The sequence below is a fragment of the Dipodomys spectabilis genome, unplaced genomic scaffold (genome assembly GCF_019054845.1).
Source record: "Dipodomys spectabilis isolate Male_0828 unplaced genomic scaffold, ASM1905484v1 ptg000094l, whole genome shotgun sequence".
NCBI lineage: Eukaryota > Metazoa > Chordata > Mammalia > Rodentia > Heteromyidae > Dipodomys > Dipodomys spectabilis.
Genome location: NW_024870771.1, coordinates 4,818,826 through 4,835,328, shown reverse-complemented (window position 1 = coordinate 4,835,328; position 16,503 = coordinate 4,818,826). Strand labels below are relative to the sequence as shown.

The following is a 16,503-nucleotide window of genomic DNA, read 5'->3' as shown; positions in this document are numbered from 1 at the left end:
GCTTTTTGGGGATTCATTGGAGTCTCATGGACTGACTTGTCTGGACTGGCTTCAAAGCCAGATCCTCCGCTCTCAGCCTCCTGAGTGAGCCAGGGGTGCTGGATTTAAACGCCTCTGTCTTGAGGGGGTTTGTGTCAATCTAAGGTACTCTGTGGGCAGGTTTGCTGCGGAGAATGTGGGCTTCCCGAGGAGCGGGCCTGCCCTGCGGCCTGCCTTCGTTGGTTTCACCAATGGCGCAGGCTGTGCACGATCAAGGGTCCTGTTCAGCTTGGCTTGGCTTGGCTACCACTGCATCGCTCAGAACAGGTGCTCAGGTTTGGCAAAAGAGAGGGTGTGGGCAAAAGGGAGGCGGGACAGAACCCGACTGCCCGTGTAAGGGAAATGCGGCTGGGCATCTGCAGTTGAGTCTCAGGGCCTGGGAACTCAGAGAAGAAAGGACACCCATTGACAAAACCACAAGAGGTTTAAAAAGGACTCTGCTTAGTTGTACACAGGGGCTTCTTCATCTCTCAGCTTATACAAGTGTCTTGAGCACCGTCACCCATCCCTGGTTCTCCCCAGACGGGCGTTCGAAGAGCGTCCGAGGCACCTCCGCGAGCCAGGCCTCATACTCCCACAGGCCGCTGCGCCCGCCGCGGCGGAACAAAGGAAGTGCGAGCCTCAGCCTGCAGCGCCGCGCGCCGCCCCAGGCCCCGCCCTCGCTCCGCCCGCGTCCTCCCTCTCGCCGGCGCACGTGCGCAGATGGGCGCCTACCGGGGCCGGCGGCGCACCCGCGCGTGACGCACCGCCGCACAGCGGCGCGTGATGACGCAGGGACGTGCGCTCGGAGACTCGTCGGGAAGATGGCGGCTGCTCCTCTGGAGGAACGGGGTTGAGAGGGGAAAGGACCGGGGCCAGGCCGAGGAGACGTTCCCGAACAGCGAAGACGGACGTTTCGCTCGCCGTTAGGAGCCCCGCTCCGCGTCGGACGGTGAGTGCGGCCGCGACGGGGACCGCGCGCCCGCGGCAGGCGGCTGCGCTCCGCCATTTTCAGGCCCGGCGGTTGCGTGCTTTGGGGGGCCGGCTGGGAGGCCCGATATCCGGAGGCCTATCGAGACGGGCGTGGGCCTCTGTGGAGCGGTCCGGAGCCTGGAGGCCGGCGGAAGGGGAGGGCGTGAGCGGCCCGGCCGGGGTCTGCCGGCGGGCGGCGGGCCCGGGCGGGCCGGGTTCGGAGGGGAAGAGGTTTAAACTTACAGGGGACGGGGGAGGCGCGGGCCGGGGGCGGAGGGAGGCCGGGGTCCGGAGGCCCGGAGGGGACGGGGGTGCGGTGGCCCGGGCCGGGAGCGGGGTGGACGGGCGCAGAGCGTCTGGGAGCGGCCGGGTTCCGGAACTCGGGATCGGTGCTTCTTACAGGAGTAGCATCTCCGCTCCCCTGGAGCATTTGCGCTGCCCCTTTGCTAACTCCGCAAACAAACAAACAAACAAACAAAAAATGCCTTTTATTGACGCGGAAATGAGGACTTGGTAAGACATTCCGAGGCTCGGGTTGGCGGGTTGGGGAGCGGGGTTGCTCGAGTGGCCGCCGAGCGGGCTAGCGTTTTTGTGATGAAGTGCGTGTGGGTGCCTGGTTGTAACCTTCGTGGCTACCAGGGTCACCGAGAACTCCCTAAATCAGATCTACAAGGTTACTTGTAGAAACACGTGAGAGTTTTTTTTTCTTCTTCTTCTTCTTCTTATTTTGTTGGGAGACAAGGTCTCGAAAGGTGTTGCTCCAGCCGTCTTGTAACTTGGGCTCTTTCCAGGTACAGAGACTACAATGTATTCTGTCTAACGCACTAGATAAGAGTGCTTTTAAGTAGTCTTCTACATAGAAATGAAGTTAACTGTGTAAGAACTTTGGAAGACAGTATATGAGCAAGACGCTGGTGTTGACAGGCACATCTCTTGGAGCACAGCTTTTAAGCACACTCCGCAGATTGAATGCACACAGAACTTTCTTTGTCTTAGAAAGTGGTGCAGTGGTAGATCTAACTCAGACAAAAGGTGTAGTGACTGTTAAAAGAAAACATGTTTCCTTTGTGGTATTTTCCTTTTATTTATTTGGCCAGTCCTGGGGCTTGAACTCGGGGTCTGGGCACTGTCCCTGAGTTTCTTTTGGTCAAGGCTAACACTCTTACCACTTGAGCCACAGCACCACTTCCAACTTTTTCTGTTCATGGGGTACTGAGGAATCGAATCCAGGGCTTCATGCATTCTAGAAAAGCACTGAGCCATATTCCCAGCCCCTCTTGTTTTTATTTTTATTTTTTGGTGCTGGGGCATGAATTCAGGGCTTGAGTGCTGTCTCTTAGGTTTTTTGCTCAAGGCTGGTGCTCTACCACTTGAGCCACTCCACTTTGGCTCTTTGCTGGATAATTGGCAGTAAGAGTGTCACAGACTTCTGTTCTGGCTTGGAATAAGGATCCACAGAGCTCAGCCTCCTTAGTAGGATTGCATGTGTGAGCCACCAGCTCCCACCATCTTAATTTTAATTGCATTAGATGCTCAACTTTTATTACTAAAAATTTGTGGAGTGAGTGTGTATGTGCGTGCGCGTGCGTGTGTGCGTGCGCGCTACTGGGGTTTGAATTCAGGGCCACATAATCACTGGGCTGGTTCTCTATCACTTGAGAAACACCTCCAACCCTGTTTTTTGCTTATTATTTTGGAGAAGGGGGGTCTCATTGACTTTTCTCCTAGGGCTGGCTTGGAACATTTGTCCTTTTTTTTTTTTTTTTTTTTTTTGTGGCCAGTCCTTGGGCTTGAACTCAGGACCAGGGCACTATCCCTGAGCTTTGCTGCTCAAGGCTAATGTTCTACCACTTTGGCCCACAGCTCCAGTTTCCAGTTTTCTGGTAGGTTAATTGGAGACAAGATTCTCAGGGACTTTCCTGCCTGGGCTGGCTTTGAACTGTGGTCCTCAGATTTCTTTTTTTTTTTTTTAGTTCCGGTCGTGGGGCCTGAACTCTGGGCCTGGGTGCTGTCCCTCAGCTCTTCAGCTCAAGGCTAGCGCTCTACCACTTGAGCCACAGTGCCACTTCCAGCTTTTTTCTTTTTCCTTATGTGGTGCTGAGGAATGGAACCCAGGGCCTCAGGCATGCAAGGCAAGCACTCTACCACTGAGCCACCTTCCCAGCCCTGGTCCTCAGATTTCAGCCTCCTGGGTTGCTAGGATTACAGGCATGAGCCACCAGCACCGGGCTGTACATTATACTTTTGTATTCCTAAAACCTAGGCATACAGATTGAAGAATGAATGACGTTCTTATAAATTTCTGGCTTCTACTTAAGTTTGTATGACCAGGTTTATTCCACTCTTTAGCTTTCCCTTGTGATCTTCCCTGGACTCTCTTCTTCCTTTCAGGCCACACATTTATATCCTGTTAACTCCTCAAAATCCAGCTAAATCTCATCCCATTGATAAAGTCCTCAATGATAGTTCTATCTCTGTTCTGTGCTGTACTGTTCTGTTCTCAGGCTTACAACTTAGGTCTGGCTCTGCTTTTTTTTTTTTTTTTTTTCTCATGGCTAGTACTGTACAACTCAAACCATGCCTCCAGCTTGTCTTTTATTTTTTTATTTTATTTTATTTTTTATTTTTTGGGTCCGGTCGTGGGGCCTGAACTCTGGGCCTGGGTGCTGTCCCTCAGCTCTTCAGCTCAAGGCTAGCGCTCTACCACTTGAGCCACAGCGCCACTTCCGGCTTTTTTCTTTTTGCTTATGTGGAGCTGAGGAATCGAACCCAGGGCCTCAGGCATGCAAGGCAAGCGCTCTACCACTGAGCCACCTTCCCAGCCCCCAGCTTGTCTTTTATTTATAACTTGTCTCTATTCAATCTAGGATCTGTGCAGCCGTCTTTTCTGTTACTTCATGTCCCATAGTACATAGCATTGTGAGTGGGTTGATGAAGTTTAAAACTGCCTTTAGCTGAGATTGTTATAAGACTCCTGCTCTTCTCTGTTTGCTTGCATCATTTACTAGACTACTGTAGCAATTGTTTTTTGCTTTCCTTTGTATGTTGGTGTTGGATTTTTTTTTTGGGGGGGGGGGACAGTTGTGGGGCTTGAAAACAGGGCCTGGGTGCTGCTATCCCTGAGCGCTCGCTTAAGGCTAATACTCTCTACCTCAGCACAGCTCCACTTCCCATTTTCTGGTGGTTAAGAGTCTCACAGGAACTTTTCTGCCAGGGTTGGCTTTGAACCATAATCCTCATATCTCAGCCTCCTGAATAGCTAGGATTACAGGCATGAGCACCTGGCTGTATGTTGGATTTTTATCATAACTTACTTTTTTTTTTTGTCAGTTGTGTCTTGAACCCTGGGCCTGGGTGTTGTCCCTGAGCTCATCAGTGCAAGGCTGGCACTCTACCACTTGAGCCACAGCACCACTTCTGATTTTCTGGTAGTTAATTGGAGATGAGTCTCACGGAGTTTCCTGCCTGGCTTTGAACCATGATCCTTAGATCTCAGCCTCCTGAGTAGCTAGGATTACAGGCATTAACTACAGGTGCCCAGCTCTCTCTCTCTCTCTCTCTCTCTCTCTCTCTCTCTCTCTCTCTCTCTCTCTCTCTCTCTCTCTCTCTCTCTCTCTCTCTCTCTCTCTCTCTCTCTTTGTCGGTCATGGGGCCTGAACTCTGGGCCTGGGCGCTGTCCCTCAACTCTTCAGCTCAAGGCTAGCGCTCTACCACTTGAGCCACATCACCACTTCCGGCTTTTTCTGCTTATGTGGTGCTGAGGAATGGAACCCAGGGCGTCATGCATGCAAGGCAAGCACTCTACCACTGAGCCACCTTCCCAGCCCCTCTGTGTGTGTGTGTGTGTGTGTGTGTGTGTGTGTGTATGTGTGTTTGTGTGTGTGTGTGTGTGTGTACATGTGAGCCACCTTCCCAGCCCCTCTGTGTGTGTATGTACACGTGAGCCACCTTCCCAGCCCGTGTGTGTGTGTGTGTGTGTGTGTGTGTGTGTGTGTGTGTGTGTACACACGTGTGCCAGTCCTGAGTCTGAGCTTAGGGCATGGGTGCTGTTCCTGAGCTTTTTTTTGCTCAAAGCTAGTTCTCTACCACTTGATCAATAATAGCTCTACTTCTGGCTGGTTTTGGTGGTTAATTGGAGATAAGAGTCTCATGGACTTCCTTGCATGGGCTGGCTTTGAACACTTGCCTTAACATCTAAGCCTCCTAAATCCATGGGATTACAGACTTGAACCACTGGTACCTGGCAGCCCTTGATTGAGTTTTTTTTTTTTTTTTTTTGCTCGAGGCTAGTGCTTTGCTACTTGAGCCACAGCTCTATTTTCAGCTTTTGGGGGTTAATTGGAGATAAGAGTCTCACAAAGACTTGCCCTGGTAGCTAGGATTACAGGAGTGAGCCATGGGTGCCTACTTAAGAAAATGGTACTTACTGCCAAAATTTGGGTACTAAGCTGGGTATAGTGGCATGTGTCTGTAATCATATCAACTAGTGAGGGGTGTCTTTGCTTCTAGGCCTTTTCTGGTAGTCAGAGTTAGAACTGTTTTAGAACATGTTTAATAGTAGTGTTATAAATGCCAAATAGTTATTTTAGGAATTACCTACACAGAAAATGGAAATGTTCAATAACTACCAAGTATACTTGAATTTTCATGTCTTTTTCTTTTTAGTTTTTAAAATTATTATTATAAAGGTGATGTACAGAGGGGTTGCAGTTACGTAAGTCAGGTAAAGCGTACTTTTGTTGTTGTTGTTGGTTATGGGGTTTGAACTCTGAGCCTGGGCGCTGTTCCTGAGCTCTACAGCTCAAGGCAAATGCTCTATCACTTGAGACCACCACGTCTGTTTTTCTGGTGGTTGGAGATGAGTTTCAGGGACTTTCATGCATGGGTGTGCTTTGAATCGTGATCCTCAGATTTCAGCCTGAGTAGCTAGTTACAGGCATGAGCCACCAGTGCCTGGCTTAAAGTGCACATTTCTTTCTTTCTTTCTTTTTTTTTTTTTGCCGGTTGTGGAGCCTGAACTCTGGGCCTGGGCGCTGTCCCTTAGCTCTTTCAGCTCAAGACTAGTGCTCTACCACTAGAGCCACAGCACCACTTCTGGCTTTTTCTGCTTTACATGGTGCTGAAGAATCGAACCCAGGGCCTTCTGCATGCAAGGCAAGCACTCTACCACTGAGCCACCTTCCCAGCCCAAGTGCCCATTTCTTTTTGGACAGTGTTACCCCTTCCTTGCTCTCTTCCAGGTTTTCCCTCCCATCCCCACCCACAAGTTGTATAGTTCATTTTCAACATAGTATCTAGTGAGTAAGTAAGGTATTGTTCGCCCTTTGTCCCTCTATATTTTTGTGCCTTCCCTTTACACTGCTGCCCCCAGACAGATAAACAAGACAAAAATAAAAGAAAAACAGCAGCAAAGAAAAACCTTGTTGCCATTTCCTGGAGTTCATAAGGATAAATACTTTATATGGTCAACTACACATAGGCATTGCACTTTTGTGTTCCTCGCTATAGAATATCCTCCTTTGGTCTTTATGTTTGTGAATGCCTAGAATCCTATATATCTTGTCCCAATGTATTTTAGATTTAGCCTCCTCATATGAGAGAAAACATGTGCCATTTGTGTCTCTGAGCTTGGCTTACCTTTTCATGCCTTCTCAGAATATATTGAACTAAATACAAACAGAGAACTTTGTTCAAAACTCACTTGAAATAGTATTTTGTTTGTTAACTTTGAATGTTTTTTTTTTTTTTAATCAATTTACAGTTTTATCCCAAGTACTGGGGCTTGAACACAGGGCTTTATGCTTAGTAGTCAGAACTACTTCCACTTGAGCTGCTTTTCTATTTCCTTTCTGTGTTCGTTATTTTTTTAAAATTGTGATTAAGTGATTACATAATTCCCCAAATTTCACAGTATTGTGGGATAGTGATGCTCAGTTAAAGTCACAAACACATTCTAACTTTCCTGGAGCAAATTGTCTATCACGGTCTATAACATTTATGAGTTCTATGAGCTTTGCGATACAGTTATTTCTTCCACATTGGGTGGTATGTACATTTCTTTTGTTTTGCATAGCATCAGCTGTTCCCTCTTTCCCATTTGTTCCCTCCCTCCTATCGCCGCCATTAAGTTGCTTAGTTCATTTTGGCCAATGTCCTGTGCAGCTAATGGGTCCCGCTGTTGTATGTTTTTCCCTGATTCCCTCTAGTTCTGTGTTGTCTTCCTGGTTCCCCTCCAGTGTACACATACATACCATATATGTGATCAGCAGCATGGGGTTATTTAGTAGTGATTCCATTCCACCAGATGAGTGGAAGTCCCTTGTTTCTTCAGTCCTGTTAATTTTGTCGTCTCGCCTAACATTTTGGCTTTAACATCTACTTATCAGGGAGACCATGTACTCTTTGTCTCTTTGCTCTTGGCTTACCTCACTCAGCATGATTCCTTCTAGCTCCATCCATTTCCCTGCAGATGTCAATATTTTGTCATTTCTAATGGCTGCGTAATATTACATTGTGTATAGATACCACAATTTTTGGATCCATTCATCTGTGGTGGGACATCTGGGTTGTTTCCATATCTGAGCTATTGTGAACAGTGCTGTAATAAACATGGAGGTGCATGTGTCCTGTTGCTCAGGATAGATGGCCTAGAAGTGGTATGACTGGGTCATAAGGGAGGTCAATCTTTACCTTTCTGAGGACCCTCCAGACTGCTTTCCAAAGTGGTTGTATAAGTGTATATTCCCATCACCAGTGTAATAGGGTTCCTCTTTCTCCCCATCCCCTCCAGCATTTGTCATTGGCTGACTTGTGGATGTGGGACATTCTCTGTGTTGGTTATTTTTGAGATAGGGTCTTGCTTTTGCCTGGGCTGGGCTGGGCTGGGCTGGGCTTGGCTGGGCTGGCCTGGTCTGGTCTGGTCTGGTCTGGTCTGGTCTGGGCTGGGCTGGTCTGGTCTGGTCTGGTCTGGTCTGGTCTGGTCTGGTCTGTTATCCTCTTGTTTGTGCATGTCTGTGCCCCTGGAGTGACAGGTGCACACCAGAGTTGCTCAGCCTGTGCTTTCTTCCGTATGGCTTGGCATCTACTGCTTGAACCATTCTTCCAGTCTGGCATTTTGCTATTTCATTGGAGATAGAATCTCAGGCCCATTTATGTCTCAGACTCAAGAGTAGCTAAGATTATAGATAATCTGGCCCCTTCTACTTCTTTAAAAAATAATTTTTTATTGAGATTAAGTGAATACATACATTTCAGAAATTTCACAGTATTGTGAGATGATACTTAAACACAAACATTTTAATCTTCACAAGGCAAATTGAAATTATCATGTTCTACAATGTTTGTGAATTCTGTGTGCTTTGACAGTAGTTATTTCTTTTTTTTTTTTTGGTCCGGTCGTGGGGCCTGAACTCTGGGCCTGGGCGCTGTCCCTCAGCTCTTCAGCTCCAGGCTAGCGCTCTACCACTTGAGCCACAGCACCACTTCCGGCTTTTTTCTTATGTGGTGCTGAGGAATTGAACCCAGGGCCTCAGGCATGCAAGGCAAGCGCTCTACCACTGAGCCATCTTCCCAGCCCCATAGTTATTTCTTTCACATTGGATGATAATACATTTCTTCCTTTTGCTTAGTGTAAGCTGTTCCATCTTTCTCTCTCATTCCCTCCCTCCTTTTACTTTTTTTTTCTTTTGTCGGTCGTGAGGGCTGAACTCTGGGCCTAGGCACTGTCCCTCAGCTCTTCAGCTCAAGGCTAGTGCTCTACCACTTGAGCCACAATACCACTTCCAGCTTTTTTTTTTTTGCTTATGTGGTGCTGAGGAATTTAACCCAGGGCCTCATGTATGCGAGGCAAGCACTCTACCACTGAGCCACCTTCCCAGCCCCTCCTTCTTCTTCCCAGCCCCTCTACTTTTTTTTCTTTAAGATTAATTTTTTTAGGTTTTGTTTTGTTATGGTACTGGAACTTGAACTCAGGCCTGCTCTGCCACTTGAGCCACAGCTTCATTTCTAGCTTTTGGTGGTTAATTGGAGATAAGAGTCTCAGCCAGTTAGCCAGTGGTTCACACCTTTAATTCTAGCTACTCAGGACTTTGAGAGCTGAGAATCTTGGTTTGGAGTTAACCTAGGCAGTAAAATTCATGACTTTTCTCTCCAATTAACAAAAAAAAGCTGGAAGTGGAGCTATGGCTCAAGCTTTGACCAAAAAAGCTCAGGAACAGCACCTTGGCCCTAAATTCAAGCCCCTGAGACAGTCTGGCAGGCAGGCAGACAGACAGACACACAGAAAAGAGTCTTACGGACTTTTCTGCTGGGGCTGGCTTTGAATAGCAATCCTGAGTTCTCAGCTTGAGTACCCCCTTGTGCCAGACTACAAAAATGAGTGTGTGTGTGTGCACGCGTGCGTGTGCATGTTGTATTTATGTGCATGTGTATTTGCGTGCGCGCGCGCGCGCGCGCGTGTGTGTGCGCGTGCGTGCGTGCGTGCTGTTCCTGGAGCTTGAACTCAGTGTCTGGGCACTGTTCTTCAGCTTTTATTTTAACAAGCTTCTGCTGTACCACTTGAGCTCTACTTCTGTCTTTTTGGTGATTAGTTGGAGATAGTGTCACAGGCTGGAACCTGCCCACGCTGGGTTAGAACTGTGATCCTCAGATTTCAGCCTCCTGAATAGCTAGGATTACAGGCATGAGCCACTGGTGCCTGGCTACAAAAAAATTGAATTGTAGTAAAATATGTGGAATAGCTTCTGATAATTGTCCTTTTGGTTAATTAATTAATTAATTTGTCGGTCATGGGGCTTGAACTCTGGGCTTGGGCGCTGTCCTTGTGCTCTTCATCTCAAAGCGAGAGCTCTACCACTTGAGCCACAGCACCACTTCCGGATTTCTAGCTGGGGGGGCGAGGGGAGGTTATTGGAGATAAGAGTCTCAAGAACTTTCCTGCCCTGGCTGGCTTTGAACCACGATCCTCTGGTCTTAGCCTCCTGAGTAGCTAGGATTACAGGCATGAGCCACCGGCGCCCCGCTTGGTAATTTTTTTGAACCAAATGTTTTATTTAATATTGTTCTAACATTTAACTGGGGGACAAAAATGTATCTACATAAAGTCAGAGACATTATCAATGATTTAATGTATTAAGAAAAAATAATGGGGCTGGGAAGATGGCTCAGTGCATGCTTGAGGCCCTGGGTTCGATTCCTTAGCACCACATATGCAGAAAAAAAGCTGGAAGTGCCTCTGTGTCTCAGGTGGTAGAGCACTAACCTTGAGCTGAAGAGCTGAGGGACAATGCCCAGGCCCAGAGTTCAGGACCCACAACCAGTCAAAAAAAAAAAAATATATAGTTTAAGAATGCAGATGTTTTGGGCTTGTAATCCTTGCTACTTAGGAGGCTGATATCTGAGGATCGCTGTTCAAAGCCAGCTCGGGCAGGAAAGTTCATGAGACTCTTATCTATAGTTTACCACCAGAAAACTGGAAGTGGTGCTGTGGCTTAAGTGGTAGCTTTGAGCTGAAGAACTGAGGAACAGTGCTCAGACCCAGAGTTCAAGCCCCATAACTGACCAAAAAAAAAAAAGAATGTAGATGTGAGACTGAAAAATGAGTTTTAGACTTTGGTTTGTTTGTTTGTTTGTTTATTTATTTAATTTTTTATTTTTTGGTCCGGTCCTGGGGCCTGAACTCTGGGCCTGGGAGCTGTCCCTGAGCTCTTCAGCTCAAGGCTACCGCTCTACCACTTGAGCCACTGTGCCACTTCCGGCTTTTTTTTCCCTGCTTACGTGGTGCTGAGGAATCAAACCCAGGACCTCAAGCATGCAAGGCAAGCGCTCTACCACTGAGCCACCTTCCCAGCCTACATTCTTTTTTTTTTTTAAATTTAATTTTATTGTAAAGATGCTGTACAGAGGGGTTACAGTTACATGAGTAAGGTACATTGCTTTTTGAACATTGTTTCCCATTCTATTATTGTTCTCCAACTATCCCTCCCCTCCCCCCACCTCCCAAGTTGTAAATTTTATTTCTGACTTAGTGTCTTGTGAATATCCTTGTTGCAATGGGTCATCCTTTGTACTTTCATCATTTTGTTATTTCCCTTCTCTTCCCCAAATCAGATATTGACTTAGAATCTTTACGGAGCTTTTTCCAGGTAGGCACTGAATATTTGTTAACTGTTTTTTTTGTTTGTTTGTTTGTTTTTGTTTTTTTTGTTTTGCCAGTCCTCAGGGCTTATGCATTGTCCTTGAGCTCCTTCTGCTCAAATCTAGCATCCTGCAATTTGAGTCACAGCACCACTTCTGGTTTTCTGGTAGTTAATTGACAGACTTTCTTGCCTGAGCTTGCTCTGACTGGTGAGTCTTGGATCTTGGCCTCTTGAGTAGCTAGGATTACAGGTTCAAATAATAAGAAACTCTTAATTTGGGTGCCAGTGGCTCATGCCTATAATCCTCCCTGTTTGGAGGCTGAGAGCTGAAGGTCGCAGTTCGAAGCCAGTCAGGGCAGCAAAGCCGTGGGACTTTGAACTGTGATCTTCAGATCTTAGCCTACTGAGTAACTAGGATTATAGGCGTGAACCACCGGTGCCTGGCTTCTGTTTTTTTTTTTTTTTGGCTGGTTGTAGGGCCTGAACTCTGGGCCTGGGCACTGTCCCTCAGCTCTAGGCTAGTGCTCTACCACTTGAGCCACAGCGCCACTTCCAGCTTTTTTTTCTACATATGTGGTGCTGAGGAATCGAACCCAGGGCCTCATGCATGCAAGGCAAGCACTCTACACTGAGCCACCTTCTCAGCCCCTTCTGGTTTGTTTTTGAGAAGGGTTTCAGAAATACCTGCTCAGGCTGACTGAGCTCAAGGGGTTCTTATACCACTACCTAGTTGATTATACAGGGACATGGCTGTTGGTTATCACCAACAGATTATGTATGTCTTTTTTTTCTTTTTGTCTTATTTTTGAGATAGTCATGCTTCCTACTTGGGTATACACATAGGCTATAGTTTGCTATTTTAGGCTTCTTCTTCTTCTTTTTGCCATTCCTGGGGCTTGAACTCAGGTTCTGGGCACTGTCCCTGAACTCTGGGCCTGGGAGCTGTCCCTCAGCTCTTCAGCTCAAGGCTAGCGCCGTACCACTTGAGCCACAGTGCCACTTTCGGCTTTTCTTTTTGCTTACGTGGTGCTGAGGAATCGAACCCAGGGCCTCATGCATGCAAGGGAAGCACTGTACCACTGAGCCACCTTCCCAGCCCAATCCTTGAGCTTCTTTTGCTCAAAGCTAGTACTCTACTACTTGAGCCACAGCCCCACTTTTTCTATTTATGTGGTGCTGAGGAATGGAATGCAGGGCTTCAGTTGTGCTTGGCAAGCACTCTACCACTAAGCCACATTCCCAGCCCTCAAAAGTATTTTTTCAATTTGATGAAAACTTTAGCTTAGTCTATGATCAGAAACAGAAAAATTACTGCTATTAAAAATTACTTTATTGTTATTATAGAGGTGATGTCCAGAGGGATTAAAATTACATCCTTTCATATGGTGCCATCTGTTCCCTCACTCTCTCCCATTCCCTCCTTCCCATCTCCTCCCAAGAGTTGTATGGTTCACTTTTATCAACGTCTAGTGAGCTCCACTGCTGTACTTTTTTACTTTTTCTTTGAGTTCTGTGTCCTCCCTCTGCCCTTCTGAAGATACACATTTGAATGCAGTTTATATAAGGAAAAGAAGACAGAATCATCAAAAAATTAAAAAAAGTAAAAAAGAGGTCTCTTGTTTCTATATCTTGTATGTAGTTTTATATAAATATGAAGAGGCACTTAGGCACCTTTGTGTCTCTTTTGGTCTCTATGTATATGAGTATCTAGAATTGTGTGTAATTTATCATATCCCCATGTATTTTAGATCTAATTTCCGAGTATTAGAGAGAACATGTGTCCTTTGTCTCTTTGAGCTTGGCTTACCTCAATTAAATGACATTATTTTATTCTTTCTAATGCCTGTGTAATTCCATTGTGTATAGGTACCGCAGTTTTTGGATCAACCCATCTATTGTGGGGCATCTGGGCTGTTTCCATATCTTGGTTGTTGTGAATAGTGTGTCAATGAACATGAATGTTCATATGTCTTTATCAGATCCTAGCTCATGTTGTTCAGGGTAGATGCCCAAGAGTAGTATGGTGGATGAGTCGTAGGGAAGGTCTATGTTTATTTTTATTTTTATTTTTTTTTTTGTCTGTCGTGGGGGTCTGAACTCTGGGCCTGGGGATTGTCCCTCAGCTCTTCATCTCAAGGCTAGCGCTCTACCACTTGAGCCACAGCACCACTTCCGGCCTTTTCTGCTTATGTGGTACTGAGGAATCAAACCCAGGGCCTCATGCGTGCAAGGCAAGCACTCTACCACTGAGCCACCTTCCCAGCCCATGTTTAGTTTTTTTGAGGAACCTCCAGATTTGCTGTCCAGAGAGGTTGTATTAGTTCAGTTTTCCACCAACAAGATCCCTTTTCCCCATGTCCCTGCCAACATTGGTTGTTCAAATTCACAGTGTTGGCAGTCTAACTGGGGTGAGATGGGATCTTAGAGTTGTTTTGATTTTCATTTTCTTTATGGCCAGGGATGATGAGCATTTCCTCACATGTTTCTTTAACATTCTTACCTCTTGGAAGAAGTCTCTCCTGAGCTCCTTTGTCCATTTAGTTATTGGTTTATTAACTTTGGAAGAAGTTAGTCTCTTGAGCTCATTGTATATTTTGGATATTAAGCCTTTTATATATTGCTGGGAAAGATCTTCTCCAAGTCTGCTTTCTCTCTCTCCCCCCTCCCCCCCGTTTTTTTTTTTGCCAGTCCTGGGGCTTGAACTCAGGGCCTGGGCATTGTCTCTGAACTATCTAACTAGGCTAGCATTCTACCACTTGAGTCACAGAACCACTTCTAGCTTTTTGTTTGTGTGGTACTGAGGAATCCAATCCAGGGCTTCATGCATGCTAGGCAATTACTTTACTGTTAAGCCACATTCCCAGCCCTATTATTTTGATGAAATTACTGCTATTTTATAAGCCAGTATTATTCCTGCTAGGATTTCTCTGTATAGTTTATGTTTTTCTCTGTGTAATTAATAAGTGTTGTAGGGGGAGCACTTAGGAATTATGTAAATACACTGTTCTTGACCACTAATTTTATCTTCAGTTGGGTGAGTTTATTTGCAGCGGCAGTTTCTTGGTATTCTAATGGTGATTTTCTGTTAACATATTTTTCTTTTATTTTGCACTCAGCTTGTACTGGTGGTTGAACTTAGGGCTAGGGCATCTCCCTTAGCCTTTTCTTTCAAGGCTGACTGAAGCTCTACCACTTGAACCACAGCTCTAGTTCCAGATTTTATTTTTATTTTTATTTTTTTGTCGGTCGTGGGGGCTTGAACTCTGGGCCTGGGCACTGTCCCTGAGCTCTTCAGCAGAAGGTGAGTACTCTACCACTTGAGCCACAGTGCCATTTCCCAGTTTTCTGAGTGGCTTATTGCAGATAAAAGTCTCACGAGGCTGGGAAGTTGGCTCAGTCAGTGGTAGTGCTTGCCTCTCATGCATGAGGCCCTGAGTTAGATTCCTCAGCACCACATAAGCAGAAAAAAAGCTGGAAGTGGTGCTGTGGCTCAAGTGGTAGGGCGCTATCCTTGAGCTGAAGAGCTAGGAGACAGTGCCCAGGCCCAGAGTTCAGGCCCCATGACCAACACACACACACATACAAAAGTCTCATGGCTTTTCCTGCCCGGGCTGGCTTTGAACCGAAATCCTAAGATCTCAGCCTCCTGAGTTGCTAGGCATGAGCCCCTGGCACCCAGCTACTTCCAGATTTTTTCTGGTTAATTGGTGATAAAATTCTCACAGACATTCCTGCCTAGAGATCAGCCTCCTAAATAGCTAATACTATAGGCTCAAGCCACAGGTGTCCAGCTAGCTTTCTGAAACTTAGATTCAGATACTTTAGGACATCACTGTAGATTTTTTGTTGTTGTTGTTTGTCATGGGGCTTGAATTTAGGGCCTGGGCTCTTTTTTTTTTAATTGTAAAGATACTATACAGAGGGTTACAGTTACATGAGTAAGGTAATGAGTACACTTCCTATTGAGCATTGTTACCCCCTCCATTGTTTCCCCCCTACCATCCCTGCCCTGGGCCTGGGTCTGGGCTCTTTTTGCTGAAGGCTAGTGCTCTACCAGTTTGATCCACAGTACCACTTCTGGTTTTCTGGTGGTTAATTGGAGATAAGAGTCTCACAGACTTTCCTGCCTGAGCTAGTTTTGAACTGAGATCTTCAGTCAAGCTTCCTGAATAGCTAGGACTACAGAGATGAGTCACCAGTGCCTGGCTTTTTTTTTTTTTTTTTGTCGGTCATGGGTCTTAAATTCTGGGCCTGCGTGCACTGTCCCTGAGCTCTTCAGCTCAAGGCAAGTGCTCTACCACTTGAGCCACAGCACCACTTCTGGCTTTTTCTGCTTATGTAGTGCTGAGGAATCAAACCCAGGTCCTTATGCATGCAAGGCAAGCACTCTACCACTAAGCCACCTTCACAGCCCTGTTTTTAAGCAGATGGACAAAGGGGTTACCATTCAGCAAATTACTTTATAAATTCAATGCATTTTGGTTGATAGCACCTTTTTCATCATTCTCCCCTATCCCTCCCAACTCAACCCTTCTCCAAATACATTTTACTGCTTAATATCTGTGAGAGGACAGCTGTCTTTTTTTTTTTTGCTGGTGGTTGGGGTAGGGATGAGGATGGGAGTGGGTCCTGGGGCTTGGATTCAGAGTTGTCCCTGAGTTTTTGTGCTCAAGGCTAGGCTTCTATTTGAGCCACCACTCTACTTCCCGTTTCCTGGTGGTTAATTGGAGATAATAGTCTCTCAGACTTTCCTGCCCAGGCTGGCTTTGAACCCTGATCCTCAGATCTCAGCCTCCTGAGTTATATAGGCATGAGCCACCAATGCTGGCGACTACTGTCCTTTTTATTGCCATATTTAAACTTTGTTTTGGTAATATAAATGAAGTAAAGATATTAGATTAAAAAAACTACACCAGTATCTGTCATGAACATAGATACAAAACTCACAATAAAAGTTTGTCAAGCCAGGCGCTAGTGGCTCATGATTTTTTTATTTTTCACAAAAAGCATTTATAAAAATCAAAAAGTACAGGAGATGCTGCTTAGTAATAGAGGGAATGAGGTCTTTTCATTTCTGGCATTAAAAAAGTCAGTGGAAGACAAAAAGAAAGAAAAAAAATTTTTTTTTTGTTTTTTTTTTTTTGGGTCTGGTCGTGGGGCCTGAACTCTGGGCCTGGGCGCTGTCCCTCAGCTCTTCAGCTCAAGGCTAGCGCTCTGCCACTTGAGCCACAGCACCACTTCTGGTTTTTTTCTTTTTGCTTATGTGGTGCTGAGGAATCGAACCCAGGGCCTCAGGCATGCAAGGCAAGCGCTCTACCACTGAGCCACCTTCCCAGCCCCTGAAAGAAAAATTTTTGCTTTTGTTTTTGTTGTGTGG

At 46.2% G+C, this 16,503-nt stretch overlaps 1 protein-coding gene across 4 annotated transcripts in view; it reads left to right on the top strand.

Moving 5' to 3' along the window:
* The first annotated feature begins 816 nt into the window (after window positions 1–816).
* Wdr33 (WD repeat domain 33) overlaps window positions 817–16,503 on the top strand; it is a 111,335-nt gene continuing 95,648 nt past the window's right edge. For all 4 annotated transcript variants that reach the window (XM_042685098.1, XM_042685097.1, XM_042685102.1 and 1 more), the window contains exon 1: window positions 817–970. The gene's annotated coding sequence lies outside the window, so the exon portion shown is untranslated. The remainder of the gene's footprint in view (window positions 971–16,503) is intronic.